The sequence below is a fragment of the Hemitrygon akajei genome, unplaced genomic scaffold, assembly GCF_048418815.1.
Source record: "Hemitrygon akajei unplaced genomic scaffold, sHemAka1.3 Scf000072, whole genome shotgun sequence".
NCBI classification, from domain to species: domain Eukaryota; kingdom Metazoa; phylum Chordata; class Chondrichthyes; order Myliobatiformes; family Dasyatidae; genus Hemitrygon; species Hemitrygon akajei.
In genome coordinates this window covers 78,518-89,843 of record NW_027331958.1, presented here as the reverse complement: position 1 = coordinate 89,843, position 11,326 = coordinate 78,518, and positions in this window count along the sequence as shown.

The following is an 11,326-nucleotide window of genomic DNA, read 5'->3' as shown; positions in this document are numbered from 1 at the left end:
TATCTACGACTATATTTAACAGGCGTGTTATCGTTGCCTCGGTGACCATCCAGTACATTCCAAGCCCCTACCTCTTTGTAAAAACAAACAAAGGAAAATAACTACCCATATGTTCGCCGAAATCATATGCCTTCTAGTCTTAGGCATTTCAGACTCCCAAATATAACTGTAACACTTGCTCAAATGGCTGGTATATGTCTAGTGGAAAAATTCCAGCCATTCTCCAACCCCGCCTCCAATATGCACAGGGGCTGTGGAAAACAAAGTTAATGCAGCGACGCATATACACAATATCAACTCACACCAGATACCGTTACCAACAATACAGTATATATGAAGGAAAATAAAATAAAATAAAAGGCGCCAAAACTTATCAGAGTTCAGCCAGTTTAACGCACATTGTTGGAGCTCAGCCATCGAACCGTTCGACCCCTCGTGGCCCCTCTGACCTCCACGTCTTCGCACCTGGGCCCACCCGTAGTAATCAACCGAGCAGTGCGGCGCACGTCCACCTTCCTCGGCGACTTCTCTCCCTCTCCCCGAAAAAAAACGCGAAAACCCAGCTCCCAGACCACAAAACAAAATAACATTCCCCCATCGGTTAACAAATGAATACAATCCCCCGTTATTAGCAATTCTAAAGCTAAACAAACTGCAAGAGCAAGCCCTTATCGTAACAAAGAAGCATTCTTACTTTTAACAAACAAAGAAGCAATTTTAATTGCATACGCAGTACTTTCTCCCCCCCCCCCCCACGAACAAAAGACATGCCCTCATGATATTACCAGAGTTCTCCAATGCTTCCTGCAAGACACAAGCCCAACCCAGGTGCAAAAAGCAGCGAAATAACTGCCCAGGGTAGTAGAGGTCGCACTCGGATCTCCTGGCACTGAATATTTCAAACCCTCCGGGGGCGGGGGGTGCCTACTTCTCTGAGATCTCCGTATCCCTTCTGCCTCAGACACAACTGGGGACACTCCTGTCGGACCCCCACCCTCCCCCTCACTGGTCTCCTGCTTCACCTGAGAGCCCTCTGCCTCGGACACCCAGGTCAACCTGTTAGACCCTCACTCCCTCCCTCACTGGGCTCCCCCCTCACCTGAGAACCATCTTGCCCGCGTTCAGATTCCACCCTCTCTCCCCCCAACGCTGACTGCCTCTCAGTCTGCCCATCAACACCCTCCCTCCTCCCACCTAACTCAGTATGGGAAGGGCCAGGAGCCTCCTCTTCTTGTATTGAGGACCAGCGAATGGAAACAGGAACCAGACATCTGAATCGTCCTCTTCCGAATTGATATTCATTCCCGGGTTAAGGACCTGTTCCGGCCCTTCCAAAGCGGGTTCTTCCCTTGGCCCGCGCCCTCGCAGAGTCCTTGTACCATGTGTAACCTCCCACTCTGGCTCTTTATCCACCTGCACTTCTTGACCCAAGGGCAGCAGGTGATTCTGATGTAGTACCTTGATAGGCCCATTCCCATCCTCGGGTTTCACCCAGTGAACTGGTAGATTCGGCATCTGGCTCTCTATTACATAGGGGCTGGCCGCCCAGCGATCCGCCAACTTGTGCTTACAATGGAGTCCCAAATTCCGTAAAAGGACCCGGTCGCCCGGCAATAATTGAGCGAACTTCACCTTTTGATCATATCTCCTCTTATTCCTCTGATCTTGTTTGGTAGCCGCCGCCTTGGCCAACTCATACGCACTTTTCAACTCTCTCCTCATACCAGACACATACTTCAGATATGGCTTCCCGGGTAATTCACCCGCTTCAGCCCCAAAACACAAGTCAATGGGCAACCTCGCTTCCCGCCCGAACATCAGATAATAGGGCGAGTACCCTGTAGCGTCATTGCGAGTACCATTGTAACAGTGAACCAATTTTGCAATATGACGACTCCACTTACTTTTCTACCCAATTTCCAGCGTCCCGAGCATATCCAACAGGGTCCTGTTGAAACTCTCTGGCTGAGGATCACCCTGCGGGTGATGGGGGTAGTCCTGGATTTCTCAACCCCAAGCATAGTCAGTAATTCATGGATAAGCCGGCTCTCAAAGTCCCGCCCCTGATCACTATGGATCCGCCTGGGAAGGCCATAATGAACAAAATACTTCTCTCATAACACCTTCACCACTGTCGTCGCCTTCTGATCCTTAGTGGGAAATGCCTGAGCATATCCAGTGTAATGATCTGTGATAATTAAGACATTCGCGGTGTTGCTGGGTTCAGGTTCAATCGACAGAAAATCCATACACACCAGGTCCAGGGGTCCCGCACTCTGCAAGTGCGGAAGAGGAGCGGCCGACGCCGGCAGGGTCTTCCTCCTGATACAAAGACTGCATTTCCTACAATATTCTTCAACCTGCCCCCTCATCCGGGGCCTGTAGAACCGGTCCTTGTATAATCCACAAGTCTTTTCCACCCTCAAGTGTCCAGAAACATCATGTAAGTCCTGGAGTACAGTCTGCCGATACTTCTCCGGCATGACCAGTTGCCAACGCCGGGTTTGGTCCGGAGGTGCCGTGACCCGGTAAAAGACTTGGTTCATTAACTTTAACTGAGGCCACTCCTTCAATAACAGAGGCACGGACGCGTGTTTCACCTTCTCAGCCAACGCCACATCCCCCTTCTCTACCGCTCTCCACACAGTGCCAAGACCCGGCTCATTCTGCTTCGCAATTGCCACTTCCCCCGGACTTCGTTCTGACTTAGTCCATAGTGCGGTCAGGTCACAGTAAGCTGGGGGTATGGCGTCATCAAAAACCCCCAAATGGTCCACGGCTTACTCCAGCCTTCCTCTTCCCTCTGCCTTCACGGTGATAGCAAACTGACATTGTTATCCGTTCTCACCTCAAACTTGGTTCTGTACAGGTAATCGCTCAACTTGTCCACCACCGCCCACTTCAGCGCCAGGAACTCCAACTTGTGATTGGGATAGTTTCTCTCAGATGGCGATAAGCTGCGGTTAACAAACGCTACCGGTCTCAATGCGTTGCTCCTGGTACAGGACAACCCCTAGACCCTCTCGGCTGGCATCCGTGTGCAGCACATATGGCTTCTGGGGTTCGGCAAAAGCCAACACCGGGGCCTGTGTCAGCGCCCTTTTCAGAGAATGAAACGCCTCCTCACATTTAGCATCCCATCTCGCTCCAAAACCTTTAGCAGCCACTCTTCATGTTCCTCCAAAGTCGATCCAAATACTATAAAATCGTCCAGGTACACCAGCACCTCCAACAGATTCATATCCCCCACAGTCCGCTCCATGAGCCTCTGAAAGGTGGCTGGGGCCCCTGATATGCCTTGGGGCATTCGTTCGAACTGAAAGAACCCCAGCGGGCAGATAAAGGCCGTCTTCTCTTTATCGCCCTCACTCATCGGGATCTGGTAATACCCACTTCTTAAGTCCAGCACACTGAACTACTTTGCTCCGCTCAGGCAGGCCAACGCATCCTTGACCCCTCGGGACGGTATATTGATCAGGGACAGTTCGCCGATTCAAAGTCCTGTAGTCAACACACATGCACACCCTCCCATTCTTCGTCCGTGCCACCACTATTGGGGACGCATAAGGACTTCGAGACTCAGCTATGATTCCGGCTTCCTTCAACTTGCACAGGTGCTGCCGCACATCTTCAACATCTGCCGGGACCAGCCGCCGGGATCTCTCTCGGAACGGGGTGTCCTCCGTCACCCGGATGGTGTGGCGAGTGCTTTTGGAGCAGCCCACATCAAACTCGCCCCGAGAAAAAACAGCTTCCAACTTCAGCATCTTCTCCACTAGCCTGCGTTTCCACTCCGGCGACACAGGAGAATCCCCGAAGTTAAAAGACTCAGCGGTCAGCTCCCTTCGTTGCTCCAACCCCTCCCCGTTGGGGGTGCTCACTGGTGCGCTAGACATTACTGTCACCGGGAACAGATGCGTCAGCCGCATTCAACCTCTTAATGGTGATTTCTCTTGCCATAGTGTTCCTGACGCTTACAGCCATCCGCCTCGCATGTACCACCCCTGGTCTCTGCACTTCGGGCCTCACCAGCGCCCCCGCCGGAAATCGTGTCTCCCCCTCAAGATTGTCTACTAACAGGGCTTCGCCCGCCGGCCCTCCAGGGAATCTGGGGGTTCCCATCACGAGTGCTACCTCCCCTGGTCGGATCATCTTAGGCCTCACCTGCGTACACTCGGGGTCCAGCCCTTGGGGGGCACACCCTTCCTCGAATACCGCTCGAAACACTGGGTGCACTGGGAGGATCTCCAGAATGTTTTCCCCCCTTTCTCCTTACAGGCTCCCAGGAGCCGTCGCACAATGGGGGAGGTAGTCCCCACCAGGCGGGCAGCACCACCGTTATCCACCGGGTCCGGACACACCAGCACGACTGTCTCAGTAGCCTCGGACACTCCCACATCGTCCTCCGAGAAATCCAATCTCACCGATAGGTACCCATCGTACGGGTAGTCACCCTCGCTCACACCCCAAATCTGCAGGGCGTCAAATAGGGTTACGGGCAAATGCTTTAGATATTGGTTGTAGAAAGACCGGTACAATAAGGTCACCTTCGATCCCGTATCAAGAACGGCTTTTGCGTAAACTCCCTCTATCCGTAGACACACACTGGCACGGGGTCCTACCAGCCCATCCGGAATAGAGGCGTGGGCACCCGGTGGTCCCCTGGTTGATCTCTGGGAACGTGTTCCTCCAGAGGCTCCAGTCCGTTCCCTCACTGAGCCTCTCCTAAGTTTCCCGACACCTCCCCCTTCTTAGTCGCAGGTGGGCTTGCCCTCCGCGGGACTCCTTGTCTCTCACAATCCCACCGAAAGTGTCCCTCCACTCCACAACTATAGCACACCCTTGGCACTCACAGTCCCGCCTGAAATGCCACTCTTTCCCACAGTTAAAGCACACGCTGCCCGACGTCCCTCCTCTCCCAGGACGGCCGCCACTTCCAGCCCACTGCACGGGCCGCCCCCGTTTAGCGGGTACTTTCCCTGTCCTTCCCCTCCAGAGGGAGATCCCTACAACCCTGGGGTTTTATCAGTCCTCCACCCGGCCACCACTTCCTGTGTCGCTGAGGATCGCTCGCGGAGGCCCGAGCCCTTTTTCCACCTCAACGCTCTGTCTTGCTCCCGCACCTCTCTAATCAGTTGCCCGAATGATGGAGGGGGGCCCTTTCTATAAGCCTTGTCCTCCTCCAGACAGCCACTGAAGATCTGACTCATCCTCACTCTAGCCACGTCGGGCGCCTGCACTACCCCCCGGCGCCGCAACCCCGTAAGCATTCCCTCCATCCGAAATATGTACTCAGAGAGCTTTTCCCCTCTCCATTGTCCCAGGCGTTTAAACTCTGCTAAGCGCAGCCGGGATCCTCTGACATTCCAAACACTCCCTCCAAAACTTCTATACACTCCTCCACTGTAGCCCCGGGCTTTTCATCTTTCAACTCCCGGACAGCTTTGGCCGCCGCACCCCTCAAACTCCACACCAATCGCTGTCTCTTCTCCTCAGCCGAGCCTGGTCACTCATCTAACATCAGAGACGTATGCTCGATACAGGTCTCATAGTCCGCATCCCGATCCGGAGTAGGCTTGGCTCCTGACAACACACCCAGCTTCAGCAGTGACCTCTCGGCCCTCCCACCAGGGAGTTAAGTGCGACTGCCAGCTCGAAGGCCTCCACTCCACCTGGGAGGCGGGGCCCAGTCACGCCTTCCCCCTCCGACCCCCCTTTACTGGTGATGGGCACCTCCCCAGGGACCACTTCTAGCTCTAGCTCCTCCTCCGGTGTCTCGTCATCCTCATCCTCGGAGAGGGTGTGGAGTCCCCACGGGCCCACCTCCCACGGAACACAGACCATCGCTGGCAGATCCAACGTCATGACGTCAGCACTTGTACGAACCAGCACCCAGCTAGACTCTAGCTCTTTACCACACCGTCCAGCTACTAGTTCTACCTGCCCCATGCCTTTTACCCAACTCAAGTAACGCCTCTTCCGAAACCCGAAAATCCACTCCACACATCACATCCAATCCCGGACGAGCCCCCACAAATGTAACACTTGCTCAAATGGCTGGTATACATCTAGTGGAAAAATTCCAGCTACTCTCCAACCCCGCCTCCCGTATGCACAGGTGCTGTGGAAAACAAAGTTAACGCAACGACGCACACACACAATATCAACTCACACCAATACTGTTATAGAATATACTTTAAAGATCTTACAATAACTAAATGGTTACTAACAATACAGTATATATGAAGGAAAATAAAATAAAATAAAAGGCGCCAAAACTTATCAGAGTTCAGTCAGTTTAACGCACATTGTTGAAGCTCAGCCATCGAACCGTTCGACCCCTCGTGGCCCCTCTGACCTCCACGTCTTCGCACCTGGGCCCACCCGCAGTGGTCAACCGAGCAGTGCGGCGCACGTCCACCATCCTCGGCGATTTTTCTCCCCCTCCCCGAAAAAAAAACGCGAAAACCCAGCTCCCAGACCACAGGACAAAATAGCATTCCTCCATTGGTTAACAAATGAGTACAATCCCCCGTTATCAGCACTTTTAAACCTAAACAAACTGCAAGAGAAAACACTTATCATAACAAAGAAGCATTCTTACTTTTAACAAACAAAGAAGCCATTATAGTTACATACGCACTGCATAACTTTGCCTCTCTCAATCTTATGCACCTCTGTCAAATCACTCCTCAGCCTCTGGTGTCAACAAACCAAGTTTCTTAAATATCTCCTTGTATTCCGTGCCCTCGAATCAGGCAACATTTTGATGAACCTGTTCTGCACCCTTTCCAATCATTCCAAAAGTTGGGCCATCAGAAGAACTAGGAGAATATTTGGATCAATCGGCTAATTGAATTTGCTCTGCAATTGCTCTCCACCCCACTGCCCTGCCGTCTGCCTATAAAGTTGGCGCCTTTATTAAGGAACCCAACAATTTGTGCTTTAAATATAACCAATGTCTTGTCCTCCGCAGCCATCCATGGCAATTTTTTTTTAAATCACAGATTCACCACCCGCAAGCGAAAGAATTTTCTCTTCATCTCTGTTCAAATGAGATGTACATACATCTTGCCCACTCCTTGGCCACACTCTCTGGCCTACTCCCCGTAACAAATAAGATGAACTCTTAATAATAATACTACATATAGTAACAAGGTAAAACATATCTCTAACCTAAAGGAGAAATCACAGATGACCCATCAAAACCTCGTCCTATTACTTGCTCATAAACCATATATAAAAGTATAACATCATGTGTCTCGCAACTAATCCTCACTCATTGGGTGACCCCGACATACTTGCAGAAGAGCAGAAAGAATGCCGTAAGGATATGAAAGGATGTAAAGAACAACTGATAATAGATTCTGTCATTCTAAATCAAGCCCCGAGAAAAGCACAAACCTTTCATATTGTTACATTGATTGCCAAAAATATTTGATTCTGTCCCACATTCATGGTTAATAGAAGTTCTTAATACCTACGTACGCAAGATTTGAAATTCTGTGAAATGCCTACATCTGATGAAGGATTGGCGTGCACTAAGCACCCCATCTGTTAACCAAATAACCATAGAACATTACAGCACAGAAACTGGACTTTTTGCCCTTCTTGGCTGTGCCAAACCATTTTTCTGCCTAGTCCCACTGACATGCACCTGGCTCATAATCCCTCCATACACCTCTCATCCATATACCTGTCCACGTTTTTCTTAAATGTTAAAAGTGAGCCAGCATTTACAACTTTATCTGTCAGCTCATTCCACACTCCCACCACTCCTGTATGAAAAAGCAACCCCCCCCCACCATGTTCCCTTTAAACTTATCCCCCTTCACCCTTAACCCGTGTCCTCTGTGTTTTTTCTCCCTAGCCTCAGTGGAAAAAGCCTGTTTGCGTTCACTCTATCTATACCCATAGATACCACTCATAGATAATTTTAAAATATAAATTTTATATTGACATAGCAAGTCTCCCCTCATTCTTATATGCTCCAGGGAATAAAGTCTTAACCTATTCAACCTTTCCCGGTAACTCAGTTTCTCAAGTCCCGGCAACATCCTTGTAAACCTTCTTTGCACTCTTTCAACCTTATTAATATCCTTCCTGTAATTGCGTGACCAAAACTGCACACAATACTCCGAATTCGGCCTCGCCAATGCCTTATACAACCTCACCATAACTTTCCATCTCTTATACTCAATACTTCGATTTATAAAAGCCAATGTACCAAAAGCTCTCTTTACTACCCTATCTACCTGTGATGCCAATTTTATGGAATTTTGTATCTGTATTCCTAGATCCCTCTGTTCTACTGCACTCCTCAGTGCCCTACCATTTACTTTGTATGTTCTACCTTGGTTTTTCCTTCCAAAGTGCAATATCTTACACTTGTCTGTATTAAAGTTCATCTGGCATTTTTCAGCCCATTTTTCCAGCTGGTCCAGATCCTTCTGCAAGCTTTGAAAACCTTCCTCACTGTCCACTACACCTCCAATCTTTGCATCATCAGCAAATTTGTTGATCCAATTTATCACATTATCATCCAGATCATTGATATAGATGACAAATAACAAGGGACTCAGCACTGATCCCTGTGGCACACCACTAGTCACAGGCCTCCACTCAGAGAAGCAATCCTCCACTACCACTCCCTGACTTCTCCCATTGAGCCAATGTGTAATCCAATTTGCTACCTCACCATGTATACATAGAGACTGAATCTTCCTAACTAACCTCCCATGCGGGACATTGTCAAAGGCCTTACTGAAGTCCATGTAGTCGACATCTGAGGCTAGGGGTCTTCCCTGTATTCACTTTCCTTGTAACCACCTCGAACCAGGTGGGTTAGGTGGGCCCTAACCCACTTAGACAAAAAAGACACATACGTTCGGATGCTGTTCATATACTTCAGTTCAGCATTCAACACAATAATCCCTCAGAAACTGATTGGAAAGCTGAGCCTACTGGGCCTGAACCACCTCCCTCTGCAACCGGATCCTAGACTTCCTGACTGGGAGACCTCAGTCAGTCTGGATCGGGAGCAGCATCTCCAACACCATCACACTGAGCACGGGGGCTCCCAAGGGTTGCGTGATCAGTCCAGTGCTGTTCAGTCTGCTGACCCACGACTGTGCTGCAACACACAGCTCGAACCACATCAAGTTCGCCGATGACACGACTGTAGTGGGTCTCATCAGCAACAACGACGAGTCAGCTTACACAGAGGAGGTGCAGCGACTGACGGACTGGTGCAGAGACAACAGCCTGTCTCTTAATGTGAACAAAGCAAAAGAGATGGTTGTTGACTTCAGGAGGGCACGGAGCGACCACTCCCCGCTGAACATCGACGGCTCCTCGGTAGAGATCTTAAAGAGCACCAAATTTCCTGGTGTTTACCTGGCGGAGAATCTCACTGGTCCCTCAACACCAGCTTCATAACAAAGAAAGCCCAACAGCGTCTCTACTTTCTGCGAAGGCTGAGGGGAATCCATCTCCCAACCCCGATCCTCATCACATTCTACAGGGGTTGTACTGAGAGCGTCCTGAGCAGCTGCATCACTGCCTGGTTCGGAAATTGCACCATCTCGGATCACAAGACCCTGCAGCGGATAGTGAGGTCAGCTGCGAAGATCATCGGGGTCCCTCCTCCCGCCATCGCGGACATTTACACTACACGCTGCATCCGCAAAGGAAACAGAATTATTAAGAACCCCACGCACCCCTCATACAATCTCTTCTCCCTCCTGCCGTCTGGTGAAAGGCTCCGAAGCATTCGGGCTCTCACGACCAGACTAGGTAACAGTTTCTTCCCGCAAGCTATCAGACTCTTCAATACCCAGAGCCTGGACTGACACCTTGCCTGTTTATTATTTATTGTAGTGCCTGCACTGTTTTGTGCACTTTACGCAGTCCTGTGTAGGGCTGTAGTCCAGTGTAGCTTTCTCTGTGTTGTTTTTTTACGTAGTTCAGTCTAGTTTTTGTACTGAGTCATGTAACACCATGGTCCTGAAAAACGTTGTCTCCTTTTTACTATGTACTATACCAGCAGTTATGGTCGAAATGACAATAAAAGTGCCCTTGACCTTGACCTTGAAAAACTCTAATGGATTGGTTAAACATGACCTACCATGCACAAAGCCATGCTGACTTTTTCTACTAAGTCCTGTCTATCCAAATACTTGTAGATCCTATCTCTTAGTACTCCTGCCAATAATTTACCTACTATCGACGTCAAGCTTACTGGCCTATAACTTCCAGGATTATTTTTAGAACCTTTTTTAAACAACGGAATAACATGAGCTATCCTCCAATCCCATAGATACCGACATTTTAAATATATCTGCCAGAGTCCCTGCAATTTCTAAACTGGTCTCCTTCAAGGTCCGAGGGGATACCCTGTCAGGTCCTGGGGATTTATCTACTCTGATTTTCTTCCAGATAGCAAGCACCTCCTCCTCTTCAAACTGTATATGTTCCATGACCTCACTATTTCTTTGCCTTATTTCCATTGACTCCATGCCAGTTTCCTTAGTAAATACAGACACAAAATCCCCATTTAAAGTCTCCCCCATTTCTTTTGGTTCCATACATAGCCGACCACTCTGATCTTCAAGAGGACCAATTTTATCCCTTACTATCCTTTTGCTCTTAATATACCTGTAAAAGCTCTTTGGATTATCCTTCACCTTGACTGCTAAAGCGACCTCATGTTTTCTTTTATCCCTCTTGATTTCTTTCTTAAGTATTTATTTTGCACTTTTTATAGTCCTCAAGTTCGTTATTTGCTCCCTGTTTCTCATACATCTCTCTCTTCTTCTTTATCAGTGCTCCAATATCCCTCGAGAACCAAGGTTCCTTATCCTTATTCACTTTGCCTTTAATCCTGACAGGAACATACAAACTCTGCACTCTCAAAATTTCTCCTTGAAGGCCTCCCACTTACCAATGACATCCTTGCCAGAAAACACTGTCCCAATCCACAGTTTTTAGATCCTTTCTTATTTCTTCAAATGTGGCCTTTTTCCAGTTTAGAAACTCAACCCGAGGACCAGATCTGTCTTTGTCCATGATCAAGTTGAAACTAATGGTACTATGATCACTATAGTGTTCTCGCTCAGGTGTAAGAGAACGCTGAACTAAACACCGAGGTAAACCATAGTCAATGAAAACAGGATCGCAGTAAGATTAACCGTTTACTGTTCACTCTTCCACATTAACGTATCGTGAAAACTGTTGATAAAACAATACAAGATTTGTACAGTATTTGTTTCCTTCTTGATATCACATTTACATCGTAAATACTTGCAAAAGTAAACTACAACAACTA